Genomic DNA, 16,109 nt, shown 5'->3' with positions numbered 1-16,109 from the left:
CTGAATTCCACATCATCTCACAAGTGGAAGATTTGTACGTTCTTCCAAAATGCCAAAGATCACAAACATCGGTGGGCTAACTCATTCCTCCAGTGAGGTGGCTGCACACCTCCCATCGCACGCTCCAGGCCGACCAATCACGCGATAGCACGTGTCGGCATCCGCTGTATAAGAAGGTCTTGCATCATCCGCCATCATAGTGGTCTGAAGATGGTCCCAGGAAGGAAGGAAACTTTAGCAAATACATCAACTTTTGGACAGCTACTCAGAAGTCTGAGTGAAAATCAACATAGCCCATTGCATCGAATAGCTTTGAGCAGAAATTAAAGTATGCAGAAACAGTAGTTGCCTTCAACCTCGTTTGCTTACAAGAAAAAAAATATAAATATTGTTCAGCAGTGGACTTGTAATGGCTGATGATATATATATATATATATATATATATATATATATATATATATATATATATATATATGTGTGTGTGTGTGTGTGTGTGTGTGTGTGTTGTGTGTTGAGTTAAACACAACAGCATTTTTGCAGTTGTTAATCTTCTTTCTAATAATTTCAATTTTCATCACTAATACTCTTTCTTCGTGGGAGTGGGCAAAAACCAAAGCTCAAGAGTTGTTCATTTTATTCGACGTTTCGTCTACAGCGAGACATCATCAGGAATGGCAAGACCACAACCACATCTTATACAGGAAAGATACATCAAGATAGTACATATGACACCTGGTGTACTACATGCTGATACTGTACAACTAAAACTAAACATGCGTTGTTCCTACGTCCGTATTTATACCCGACGAACAGGTTGGGGGTCGTGGGCACGGCTAGACCAGATGCGGGCTGACTTCAAGCAATTGGGGATGAGGTGGACGGGAGAGGGGACAGAGGAAGGGTTGGGCGGATTATCTGACCTGTGATGAGATTGTCGTTGTCCATTGTACGGCTGCGTGTAGCATTACTGGTGACCTCAAGTGGCCCAGATCTAAATTTTGACCCCCCTAAAACCATCCTTGGGTCACTCTGATTCTGGGGGTCTGAGGGTCTCTGGCCCTTGGTTTGGGTGTGATCGAAGGACAAACAGACAAACGACGCGGCTCTTTTATAAATATGGATGTTTCCGACTCTGGGCATAGACTGCACACTCCACTATATTCCCAGACATCCTTTCATGTCACCACTTGGGCGCTAAAATCCATTCTTCATATTAAATACATACTAATGCTGGTGTAATAGCATTAACAGAAATGTTTTTATAGACTGCCGATGGGTTTGGTGGAAGATCGGTAAGACTGTTGGAACGACTTAAGTTCAGGTACAGCAGCTCTTTTCTGAACCAGCCTTGGATAGACTGTGCGTTCTTTCGGACAACAGCTTACTTCCCTGTCCAGTACACCACCTCCTTCCCATACTATAATAGCAGCTTTCACATCTACCCATCCAATTCTTCCTGCAGCCTACCTTCACAATCATCCCAACCACCACCACAACTACTGTACAACCTGCCTCCACAAACACCCCCAACCACCTCCACCACAACCCCTACCTGCCACCACCACTACCACCACCACCATAACTATAACCTACCTCCACAAACACCCCCAACCACCACTACCATAATTACAACTTACCACCACAAATACCTCCAACCACCACCACTACCACCACCACAGCTATAACCTACCTCCACAAACACCCTCAACCACCACTACCATAACTACAACCTACCACCACAAACACCCCAACCACCACCACTACAACCACAACCTACTACCACAAACACCTCCAACCACCACCACTACCACCACAACTATAATCTACCTCCACAAACACCTCAACCACCACTACCATAACTACAACCTACCACCACAAACACCCTCAACACCACTACTACAACCACAACCTACTACCACAAACACCTCCAACCACCACCACTACCACCAACACAACTATGACCTACTTCCACAAACATCGTCAACCAGCACGACCTCCACCACAGTTACAACCTACCATCACAAACACCCCCACCCACCACCACCACAACCACAACCTACCACCACAAACACCTCCAACCACCACGACCTTCACCACAATAATTATAACCTACCATCACAAACACCCCCACCCACCACCACCACCATCACCACCACAATTACAACCTACCTCCACAACCACCACCACCACAATTACAACCTAAATCCAGAATCATCACCACCACCACCACATCTACAACCTACCTCCACAAACACCACAACCACCACAACTACAACCTGCCTCCACAACCACCACCACCACCACCACAACAACACAGCCCGAGTAACCTCCACCTTCACATCCTGACATCCGTCTCTCACTTAGGCTCCACCGCACACCACGTCCTCAAAGACTTCAATACCCATTGCCTCTCTGGTTTCGGGGCACTCAGACGGATGAGAGAGAGAGAGAGAGAGAGAGAGAGAGAATTACATTGCGACATAATTCAATGGGCCTTACTACTCGCCGCTCCAGAAGTAAGGTAGGATGTGGGTTTGTTTACAGAAGATATTAGTGTTTACTCTTCCTTTATGTAGAGACCAGATTACTTTCCCCTGCTCACTTGCCTTAGTTTACATGGTACACGTGAGCCTACCTGTATAAGGCACGTGGATTTGTTACCTGCCCGTGCAAGGTGTATGAGAGTGATGCTTGCTAACTCTAAGTATTTTTGTTGATGGCTTCCTTCTTCAACTTCTTCTTCTTCCTCTTTTTGACTATTACCTTGATTTAATCCTTGGCCTCTCTGAAACTGCACGACTAGCATCTATTTTCACTGAGTATTTCACAATCCCAGCCTCACCACCCACCACCATCCCCGGCAATGACCTCTGTTGCTGCGCTGTCACGATTTTTAGTGTAACCATCATCCCAGCCAGAAACCATCCATTTGTCTCCAACCAGTCCATCACATTTTTTGTTTACCTTCCCCAAGAAATATTTCAGAAATCCGTGTATATGAAAGTATAGCTTACATAGGATTGACACTTTGGCACATGGTTTCTTTTGCTTGACGCAAATCGATCTGAACTTTCCGGAAAGGATCTGAAAGACAGACTCCTGGTAATGTTTGTCTGTAATCAAAGTTTATTACAGTCGATTACGTATTCTTGTGAAACAGTATTAATCAGTCACATAACTGATTACAGTGGAAGCTTGTAAGAGGCAAGCCAAGACTCCAGTTTCACTAGCCCTCAAGACCCAAATTTGATCATTTTCTTAGCTAACTTTACATCGTTTCATTAAAATGAATATTCTCCTAAGCAGTTTCATGAAAATGGTTTCATCACGCTATAGATAGATAGATAAATAAATAGATAGATATAGATATAGATATATAAAACTATCAATCTATCTCTATAGACAGATAGATAGATTGACAGATAGACAGATGATTTGTATATTTAATATTATATATATATATATATATATATATATATATATGTGTGTGTGTGTGTGTGTGTGTGTGTGTGTGTGTGTGTGTGTGTGTGTGTGTGTGTGTAGTACACAGCACAATCTCTCAAAGAATGTCGAAGAATAACAGGCTGGAAGTCCCCAAGGGAAGGCACCAGAATTATCCTCAGCCACTGCCTCTAACCTGGTGAGGAACATATGCGTTGCCCTGGACGGCTGCTTGTCTCACATTCCATCAGCTGTTGCACCGTTCGTGGCCCTTCCTCTAATTTTGTCAAAAATTACCTCTTCTCATCTCATCCTCACCTTCGTTTCGTAATTGAGACTTGTCGGACAGAGGCGGCCAACAGCTGCCAGCGTCTATATCCACCTTAAGCGTCTATGCTCGCTTCAAAGCCGGAAGTGGTTGTTGCATGTGTATGTGCACAACAATATAACTTCTCTTGTTTCCAAACTTTAATCTTCCGAGTTCTGCATACTCTAACTTTGGCAGTCCTGCCAGACAGTGACGAAATATTTCTGAGCTAGTAACTCATCGCATATATAATGATAAATGGTGGCGACAGACATCCACTCACTTAAAGTAATGCTGACTTCTTCTTTACCCTTTCTAATTAAAACTCTGCGTCTGCTTCCTACTTCTCTTCTTTCCTGTCCCATTTTATTACTCCTCTCTCTCCTTTCGGTGGCTTTACAGTGAGTGACAAACGTAATGATTTCCTGTAACCCAGGAAACCATTTACAAAGCTGGGTGGTATCCATATCGCCAAATTAAGGGGAGAGGCGGAGCCTACTATGGTGCTCCCGTTAACTGAGTAGAGAGACGCAAATGCAGCGTCCATCCAGGAACCAAACCCCCGCATTATACCCCAAGTCTCTCTGTGGTGAGGCGCTATCGGACGTAAGGGAACGTCGGTTACTGCACGGGACAACGCTGTAGAGGCGGTTGCTTGCCTGCGGTTGGTGGATCTGCCTGCCTAAACAGACTGGGGTTAATCAACAGCAACAACAGTAACTTATCCCATACATCTACTGTCCATAATTCTTTGACTATATCACCTTTACACTGGAACACTCTTTTCATTTCTACTTCCTCTGAATGTTTCCGTTCTATGAGGAGTGCTATCATCTGGAAGGGTCAGACAAGAATGAAGGATTCAGTTTTGAGAACAATTAATGAACGGCCAAGATCACAGGGGAAGATTTAATTTTGACCCGTGTGCTTGTGTGTGAACAAAATCTATCTATCTATTGCCAGACGCCTCAATCCCGTTTGGGGTGGCCACAAACAAATCGCCTCTACGTCGCCCTGTCCCCCGCCATTTCACTGCCCTGCTTCCAACTCACACACCCCTCTCTCATATACCTCTCCACCCCATCCCTCCATCTCATCCTCGGCCTCCCCCTCCCTCTTCCCCCCTCCACCTCACTCACATACACTCTCTTCGTCAGTCTTTCACCCTCCATCCTCTCCACATGGCCAAACCACCTCACTGTGTTCCTCATAAAGCTTCCTATCACATCCACATCCACACCACAACGCTCCTTTATATCCTCATTCGTCAGCCTGTCTCTCCATGTGACTCCACAGGCTCCTCTTAAATAACTCATTTCCACTGCTCTCACTCTTGACTTGTGTCCTTCCAACAACGTCCAAGCTTCACTTCCGTACGTTAGAGTTGGTATCACAATACTGTCATGTAGTAACTTTTTCACTTCCAAGCTCACTTCCCTGTTTCTTATCACTGCTTTCAAAGAACCAGCAACCTTTCTTCCCTGCTGTACCCTTTCAAGCACTTCACCCTCCAAACCTCCATCCTTACTCATCACACTACCCAAGTACTTAAACGTACTCACATTTTCCAATTCCTCACCATCCAACCTCGCTGTACATTCACTGACTTCACCTCTCTCAAAGACCATCACTTTACTCTTCTCTACATTCACCTTTAGATTCCGTTTCTTACCCACTCTCCCAAACTCATCCACCAAGCCTTGCATCTCCCCTTCGTCTTCACTCAACAACACAGTATCATCTGCAAACAACAGTACAGGGAGTTTCCAAACACTATCCTCTCTCACCAGGGCCACTCCAACATCCACTACCCTACCTTGTACCTCTTTTATTACCCCATCCATGTACAGATTGAACAACCATGGAGACATGACACATCCCTGTTTCAACCCAACTTTCAAAGAGAAAAATTCACTTAGTTCACCATCCACACGCACTGCAGCCTTCGCACCATCGTACATACTCTTCACAGCATTCAACAACTTCCCATCTACTCCATATATTCTTAACACTTTCCACAATCCTTGTCTATCCACCCTGTCATATGCTTTCTCCAAATCCATGAAAGCCGCATACAACTTCTTTCCCTTCTCTAGAAACTTTTGCACTAAAGATCTAAGAATGAATATCTGATCTACACAACCTCTTCCCCTCCTAAAGCCTCCCTGTTCTTCTCCAACTAATTTCTCTGTTCTTTCTCTGTCTCTGTCAATAAGTATCCTACCATACACTTTTCCTATTATAATAAGAAGACAAATGCCCCTATGATTACCACACACTTCTTTTTCCCCTTTTCCTTTGAACAAAATCACTAAAACGTTTTTTATCTAATTTGTATGAAATTTGGTGGATGACTTAAGGATCACTCAGGAGGTCGACCACTTGCTTTTAAGAGCATTGGCTCAAAGGTGAATCAGGGGAGGTGCTGCTAAAAGTGATAGGCGACCCGAACAGAGAGTTTTTGAAGGCAGGCTTTAAAATGAATATAAAAAGACAATGTTTAACAGGCAAACTTGTTCCCCTCGAGTGAAAGTAGAACTAGCATGTGATGAGTACACATTACTGGGACAGACAGTTCAGGCACTCCACAACAGTTAAATCAGGAGAAGAATAAGAATGTGATGGAGGGTATTTGGCAAACCAAGTAATTACGTGAAAGAGAAACAATTACCATAACATTAAAAGAAACAGTTATATAATTCGAGTGTCCTTCCTGTATTAACATATGTATCAGAAACGTGAAGTCTAAGAAAATCTTCGGGACGTAAACTTAGGAGTGCTCACAGAGGGATGAAAAGGATAATGTCAGGGGTCACATGTAGAGAGAACAAGAGAGCTAGACCTGGAGCGGTGGCATCTTCGTCGTGCGTCTACCCCCCAGAGGCTGTCAAAGAGAAGAGGAGGACAGCATGGGGGCCAAACCACCGCAAACCTCCCCAGCCCCTCACGGGGTTCGAGTACCTGGGAGTGGCTTTGGTCGCCCGGGCAAATACCAAATCTCTCAACACAACACACACAACAACACCGTTTTTTCTACACCGAGAAATGACTCCCCGGCTGTCATTTCTCGACGACTTCTTCTAGCCGGGGACATTGAGAGCAATCCAAGACCCACCAACAAATACATATGTCCAACATGCTCAAAACCTATCACGTCGAGCCGACAGACAAAGGGTTCAGTTCAGTGCAATTCCTGCAAGAACCGGACCCATTACACCTGCACAACACTTGCATCCAGAAAACATTACACAAACACCTGGACCTGCTCCTTATGCTCCTTCCCTCCACCCATCAACCCCCCCTTCCAATCCTACTCCTACTTCCTTCACACCTCCACAGCCAAACCCACCGACCCTTCCCACACCATCCAGTCCCCTAACTCCTCCCATTCCAACCCATCCTAATCCACCTCAACCCTTACCTCCATCACAACCTCCTCCTACCCCTTCCCCTCCACCCACACCACCTCCCCCCCGTGCTGCAGCAGCCAACACACATTGCACACACAACATAAACATCCTTCAGTTAAACATAGATGGCATAAACACCAAAAAACATGAACTCACAACTTCATCAAACAACAGAACATACACATTGCCATCTTACAAGAAACAAAACTACACGGAGCACAGAAAACACCGACATTTCATAACTTCACCACCATTCGACAAGACCGGGTCGACGGCAGTGGCGGTGGACTCATCATCCTGGTACACAAATCCATCAACTTTGCAGATACCAGTGCGCACACAAAGTCCCTTCTCCCCCCACGTGACACCACAACAGAAATACAATCAATTAAAATACACACTGGCAACAAATCACACATAACAATCGCTAACACATACATTCCCCCCCAATCGTCCGCCACAGTATCACACAATTACTCTCCACAGATACACCACATCACTAACATACCCAACATCATCCTGGATGGTGATTTCAATGCCAAGTCGTCGACCTGGCATGTCAACAACCCTGACAGACAGAGGGCTGTTACTACAATCCCAGACAGACCACCATTAATTTTCATACTAAACAGTCTAGACCAACATACCCATATCCCACACCAAGCCCTCTTTCTCCCATCATCTCCAGACATCACCTTCTGCTCCCCAAACCTCGCCCCCACTACATCATGGAGAGTGGTCAAAACCCTAGGATCTGCTCACCTCCCAATCATCATCACTACCAAAACCAGAATCACCCCAGCTGGCCACAAACACACATACACTAATTATAAGAGAGCCAACTGGGAGGCCTTTGTAACTGAAACAGAACATCATCTCGAAACACTAAACAGTACATCCATCACAAACATCAACACCGCTGTGCACACTTTCAATACAATTATACAAAATGCAGACAAAAGACACATCCCTAGAGGCAACAGACAGAGACACAACCCCAACTTCACACCAGAAATTCAAGGCCTCATCAGACAACAGGACACACTGCGACACTCCCCAACACCCCATACACAAGACACCGTACAACAAATACAAGAACTCAACACTCAAATAAACAATAAAATATCAGAACAGCAAACACTAAACTGGAAAAATTACCTCCAAACACCTGACCACAAAATAAACATCAGCAAACTCTATAAAACACTAAATAGCATCACACTTTCCAACAGCAACACCACACAATCACACGCTGCCATCACAACAACAGACACCATACCCTCAAACAAACAACAAGCTAACACTCTCATCAATCACTTTTCACAAGTCAGCCACCGACGTATCATCCGACGTAAGAGACAGTTCCCCACAGATCCAGACTACGCACCTTTCACTTACAACCAGACGAAGCACATCATTAACAACCTCAAGCACTCATCTGCCTGTGGACCAGACAACATAAGCAACATTCACCTTAAACACCTAGGACCACAAGGCATACAAGCACTCACCAACATATCAAACTACAGCTACTCACACAACATAATACCCAACATCTGGAAGCATGGCAATATCATCACTATCCCTAAACCCAACAAAGACCCCACGTTACCCTCCTCACACCGCCCCATCACACTCCTCTGCACCACCTCTAAAGTCACTGAACGACTGGTACTGCAACTAGTCACACCTCACATTCCCCTAGCCCAGTCACAACATGGCTTTAGGCCACTACACTACAAACACCCTTCTTACAGACCTTACACAGAGAGTTTTCGATGGCATGAATTCAGCTAGGCCACCACACAGAACAATCCTAATCACACTAGACATCAGCAAAGCTTTTGATGCCATCCCCCGCCACAACCTCACAAACAAAATACTCAACACAAACATGCACAATAACACAAAAAGATGACTGGCAAATTACTTAGCAGGCAGATGTGAACACGTAACATTTGTCGGTCAGTCTCCTAACTTCAGAAACTTCACAAACGGCGTCCCCCAAGGATCTGTTTTGTCCCCTACACTCTTTAACCTATACATGCATGAAGTACCCACACCCCACACACCACAGATACACATAGCTTCCTAAGCAGATGATATAACACTTACATGTAAGCACCAAAACGCAAACTCAGCTGCACACATCATTCAACCTTACATCAACACACTACACGAATGGTTCACCACAAACAGACTCAAAATAGCCCCAGCCAAATCTAGTGACTCTTCTCACAAACTGGACAGCAGAACACAGTCACATCTCACACCTCACCATAAACAACACTCCCCTACCACACACACACACACACACACACACACACACACACACACACACACACACACACAAAATCCTTGGTGTAACATTCATCAATGTCATTTAAACAACACATCACAAACATTCAAAATAAAATTTCACCAAGACTCAGTGCCTGAGGTCACTTGCCCATACAACATTCGGACACAACAAAGAAACCACCACCACAGTATACAAACAATACATACGTTCAGTGATGAATTATGCAAGCCCTGCCTGGGCTTCTCACTTCACCAAAACACACTACAACACTCTACAAACCATACAGAACAAGGCTCTAAAAATAATCACAGGCTGCACAGCTACTACACCCACAGACCACCTCCATCAAGAAACCAAAGTCCTCAAAGTCAAGGATCACCTAGACATGAGAGGCACCCAGTTTCTTGCTGCACCCTCCACAAACCCACAACATCCACTACAGTACATGGCAGCACATCCACCCACACCAAGGAACAACAAAACAACACCCAGCACACGATACCATACACAAATACTGTCATCTCTCCCCCCTCGCCCACCTCAGACCAGCTTCCAGAAGCATATCCACACTCAGATCACTCGCCGCTCCATTCAGTCACTGAAAGACAACACACAGCTGCATGCACGGCCTCCTGACATCCACCCTTCTGAATCCTATCTTCCTCGTGAGGACAGGATCCACCTGGCCAGGCTGAGATGTGGGCACCATCCAGCCCTCTTAAGCTACCAGAAGAGGCTGGATGACTCCGTCACTGATGCCTGTCCAGGATGCAACACAGCACCCCATACTGTTAAGCACATTATGGAAGACTGCATTGCACACAATCACCTACGCCAACAACACAACATACACTCTTTGAGAGCTCTGTGGGAAAGCCCGGTCTCGGCCATGGCCTTTCTAAGGGACTCGGGGCTGTTCGGCCAGACTGCCTAGGGAACAACTACTACTACCACTACTACAAGAGAGCTTCGTGGATAAGCAAACAGACGAAAGATCAGAATATATCACTACAGTCAAAAAGCATCAATAGGTGCAGGTAGGCCACGCCCTTCGTAGAAGAAATTAACACATGAAGAACCAGGACATTTTTAATGCAAGGAAGAAGGAACCAAAGGCCAGAAGCCCACAAATTGTTTCCTCCGAGGAAAAATAAAAACTAGAACTCTGTAACCGTCCTGCAGCCAGTCACTAGTCTCCACCTACTGTTTCTTACAATGACCTTGACCCCGTTGAATTTTTTTTCTATCAGCAATGGCCCATTCCAGGGCACATAACCTGTGCCATTCAGATTTCTTGTGCAGGTAATAATGAAATCTCCAGTAGTCATGACCGACTTATCTCGTTCTCAGCATAATACTGCTATAACTCTTTCTGACATGCCCTTCCATTGCGAGTGAATGATTTGGATTGTTTTTCTATCAGCAATGGCCCATGCCAGGACACAGAACCAGATGCCTCGCGCAGTCTCTGGTTCTCCTGGAATCGTTGCGAGAGTCTGAGGCGGGAATAATAATCATACCAGCGAAAACAATAGTCTCCACCTATTACATAGGTGGAGACTATAAGATAACAGAGAACCAAATTCAAGAACCGTTCATGTTGAGATGCCTGGACACACTGCATATAAATGACTGGACGTCATAGGCAGTAGGAAATACACACATAGGAAAACAGTTCCATAGTTGACCTGTTGCATACATGAAGGACTAGGGGTAACAGTTAACTCTTGCACTAGAGAGTTAGACAGAAAAGGGATGAGAGTTTGCTCCTAGACGGGTGCTGCATGCCCGCCGTAGTGGTGGAGGGATGCAGGCAGACAGTTCAGAGGAGCAGTGACCATTGAAGTGGCGATAGACGTGAGCTAACGATGTAACTGTGCGGTGAAGAGACAGGGGCTGAAGGGAGCCAGTAAGAGGAGAAAAGTTAATGAAACGAAAAGCCTTTGACTCCACCTACAGTAGTTGAGAAGAGCTGAACTCTTATGTAGGGAGGCTTCCCACATAGAGTTGTACTCTACACAGGGGCAAATAAAACCAGTGTATAAAGTCAACAACTGTGCAGGGTAAAGAAGGCTTGGAGTCGGCTTAACACACTTGATCTCTTAGAAGCAAATTTCACAGGAGAGGTAATATGATTTTTCCAAGATAAATCCCGAAATAATGAAGCCCCAGATATGTTCAAGGATGATGCAGGATTGAGTTGGGTATTGTTAAAAATTAGAGGCTATTCCTGTGGTAGCTTTGACGGGTCAAAAGAGGTAAGAACTGATTTCTTGATGCACTGAAAAGAACAAGATTACTTTTACCCCAGTCAGAGATATGAGCCAAGTCAAACATTCAGTGTGCCATAGCCTCATCCCTTGTTTGTTGAAGTAACTGCTGAGATGGATGCTGCGGGAAGCGGATGGAAAGGTGAAGGATGGAATCATCAGCATAAGAGTGAATAGGGTTAGACGTACAGCTTAGAAGGTCATTGATGAATAGAAGGAGGAGAGTTGGTGATGGAGCAGGGCCTTGAGGAACACCACAACTGACAGCCCTGGGAGAAGAACGGTGGCCATCTACAACAGCTGCTATAGAATGACCAGAAAGGAAGCTAATGGCGAAGGCATTGATAGAAGGATACAAACTGTTTGGAAATTAAAGATTTATGCCAGACTCGATCGAAAACCATTGAGATGTCAGGGGAAATGTCAAAGCTTTCGCCAAAATCCCGAGAGGAAGATGTCGGGAATCTTAAAGGAAAGTGAGAAGATCGCCAGCAAAGAGTCCCTGGTGGAACCAATATCGACGATCGGAAAGAAGGTAATGATATGAAAGGTGCTTTTAAAAGATTTCGTTGAAAACAATTTTAAAACCTTTAGAAATACAGGATGTTAAAGCAATTGGCGATAGATAGAGGACTGGGAATGGTCATCCTTCTTCGGGACAGGTTGAATGAAAACAAACTTCCAGCAAGAAGAAAAGGTACAAGATAGCAGACAAAAGAGAAAGAGTTTACTCAAATATATATATATATATATATATATATATATATATATATATATATATATATATATATATATATTGTTACGGAACAGAGAAAGATAACGTACACTTTAAGTGAGAATACGAAGAGTCACTACTGTCCCGTAAAGTTCCAGGTTCAAAACAAAAGAGTTAGGTAAAATTACAAGTTAAAGTTTAATGCACAAACTAACAACAAAACATTCAGAACTCATAAGGATAATGTAATGGCAAATAAACAGGTTAAATATATGGTTAACTGCAATAGCCTCTATTAACACGAAATTAGAAAGAGTAAATTTATCTAAGTCAGCCCTGATAAAATGAGATACCAGATAATACTCAGTGAATGCCAGATAAATAATTACAGATACAAACTATTATCAAAAATGACTGACAAAGAACCCCACACGAATTACAAAAACTTCACTAGGCCTACAAATTAAACTTATGCTATACAGTACAAGAAAAATGCAATAACAGTAATACTCAAATTACACACAGCTGCTAGATGGTTGGAGACTTCTTGAGCACTCACAATAATAATATCTGTACAGGGGAGGACAGAGATGTGAACAAAATGAGGAGCAGATCTAAGTGGCAATGATGCAGAGACTGAGCTCATTATATAGGGGCCGGCAGAGCCTGATACAACTTGTAAGAGGACGCGCAAATGAAAGCCATGGGGACATAGAGTTCACAATCCCGCTCTGGACAACAGAGAGAACGACTTACTCTACTATAACGGTAGAAGGGGGGACTGAGGCAGAACACGCTCGTGATCAAACATGCAGCATACTGTGCGTTAAAATTACACAAAGGATGATGAAATCATAGGCTATGTAACACCTCCCCACAAAGAAAAAAGAAATTTACAAAGGAAATTTCTTATTACTCTAAAACAATCTGTATATGGCATTACAGACCATGCAAAGGTCTTTCCTAATGTTACAAAAAATGAGATCTCCCTAGCACGTTCAGTCATAGGTACTTGCCAGTATCCCTTTAACAAATCAAACTTACTTATGTACCTAGCCTTTCCGATCTTGTCTATGCAATCTTCCACACGAGGGAGAGGGTAAGTGTCTGTTTTGGTTATCTGATTAACACGTCTGTAGTCGATGCAAAGCCGCTGTGACCCACCTGGCTCAGGGACTAGAGTGACAGGAGAACTCCACTTGCTCTGACAGGGCTCAATCATCTTGTGGTCCAACAGGTAGCCAAGCTCCTTCTGGATGAGAGGAACTTTCACTGGGTTCACACAGTAAGGAGGCAATTTAATTGGCTTTGTGTCTCCAACATCGACATCATGCATCAACACAGTGGTTCTTCCTGGAGTGGCACGGAACACTTGCGGGTACTCCTGCAGTAATGCCGAAAACTCCTGCCTTTCCTTGGGAGGTAGATGAGAAAGCTTAGTCTGGAGATCATTCATGATATCAGGATTCTTCCCCAAACTATCACTCAGGCTCATACTGCATGGGAGAGCTTCACTTGCAGACTCGGGTGGAACAGCTACAGTGCAGACTGGATTATTTTCGTCCCGCCTGTGATATAACTTTAGCATGTTGATGTAACATAGTTGCTTGCTCTTTCTACGATCTGGTGTGGCGATGACATAGCTGACATCACTGAGTCTCTTCTCCACGAAATAAGGGCCACTAAACTTGGCTTGAAGAGGTTGCCCATGAACTGGTAGCAGAATCAAAACCTGATCTCCTGGCTGAAAGTGGCGTAACCTGGACTTCTTATCATACCAAGTCTTCATCTTCTGAGCAGCTCCTAAATTCTCTCTCGCCAGCTGTAAAGCAGTGGACAGCCGTTCTTTGAAATTCATCACATACTCCAGCAGGTTGACGTCATCTTCCTCCGACAGCCAGCATTCCTTGAGTAGCTTAAGGGGTCCTCTTACTTCATGGCCAAACAGTAGTTCAAAAGGTGAGAAGCCCAGTGATTCATTTGGAGATTCTCTTGCAGCAAACACAACGAATGGAAGACCTTTATCCCAGTCTTTCTGATGTTCCAAACAGTATTTCTTGAGCATCGATTTGAGTGTTTGATGATATCTCTCCAACGCTCCTTGGGTCTGGGGATGGTAAGCTGAAGACGTGATCTGGGTGATGCCCAACTCTTTCAGAGACTGCTTGAAAACATTTGACATGAAATTACTTCCTCGGTCTGACTGTACCTCCTTGGGCAGACCAAACTTTGTGAAGAACCCTAGCATTTCCTTAACCACGTTCTTTGCTGAGATGTTTCTAAGTGGAATGGCTTCAGGATAACGAGTAGCCATATCAATCATGGTCAACACATAAGAAAATCCTGAAGAAGTCTTAGGAAGAGGGCCCACAATATCCACCAACACACGGGTGAAAGGCGCCTCAAAAGGAGGACTGGGAACTAGAGGTGCAACCTTTTCGGTCTGATTACACTTCCCCACAACTTGACAGGTGTGACAAGACTTACAATACCAGGAAACATCCCTGAAGATACCTGGCCAGTAGAAGTGTTTCAAAATGCGTGCCACAGTCTTCCTCACTCCAAGGTGTCCTGCCAAACTGGAATCATGAGCCACTCTAATGATATCCTGCCTACAAACACGAGGGATGACAACTTGATGTACAACCTCCCATTCACAGTCGGCTGATGCTGTTGGGGGTCTCCCACTTCCTCATAAGTACTCCTGACTTTACATAATAACAAGTAGAAGCACCGGCTGACTCTTCTTCACTGTAAGCAGAGTTAGCTAGACCTTTCAACTCAGGGTCAGCAACCTGCAACTCAACCAACTCTTGACGAGACAAATTATCAACACTACGGGTACTGCCTCATCTGGTGAGTGGTCCAAATTAGCAAGAAAAGTGTCAGCTAGGATAACATCATCATCATCATTATCCTCTAAATCACCAGTAACTTTAGACTTAGCCCTAGTGACAGCACATGCAGGGAACACATCAGGGACATCACAATCCTGGGACGCAGCCACTGGCTCACCAGACAACTGAGGAGCTGGACACACTTGACTTCCACCAATATCATTTCCAAGTAAGAAAGTTACACCTGACATTGGGAGTGTCTCAACCAACCCAACCATAACGGAACCATTAACAAAACCAGACTCTAAATTCACTCTGCACAGAGGGACAGAGAAGTAATTATTCCCTACACCTTGTAAGATTACAGTTTCATCAGAGGAATTAACCTTAGAGCCTAGAACACTGGTCAGCATAAGGGATTGGCAAGCACCTGTATCACGATATATTTTAACTGATTTCCTGTCATTACTGTCCAGAGGACTGACAAAACCATCAGACAGGAAATTAGCACATGAACTCTTGAGAGTGTCACCCATGTTACTGCGGAGCTCCATCATGAGAATTTAAGTTACCCCTCAAAGCAGGTTCAGTTAACTCAGTTAAAGAATTCTGGGAACTCTCAAGAGTGGACACTAGACCAATTGACTGAATATTTAAAGACTCCTTTTTGTTCACATCACGCTGTCTCCTGAAACATCTTTCCGTAGTATGACCAAGCTTACTACAATAAGTACATTTACTTTTCTGAAATCTAGAGGTGAAGCTGGTATTTACTTCCTGAGAAACATCATCCTTATTCTCTTTCCTGTTACCTGTACTCTGAGTAG

The sequence above is a fragment of the Coenobita brevimanus genome, chromosome 100, assembly GCF_032717465.1.
Source record: "Coenobita brevimanus isolate Jiangsu-jjx chromosome 100, ASM3271746v2, whole genome shotgun sequence".
Lineage (NCBI taxonomy): Eukaryota > Metazoa > Arthropoda > Malacostraca > Decapoda > Coenobitidae > Coenobita > Coenobita brevimanus.
Note: the sequence above shows the minus strand (reverse complement) of the source record.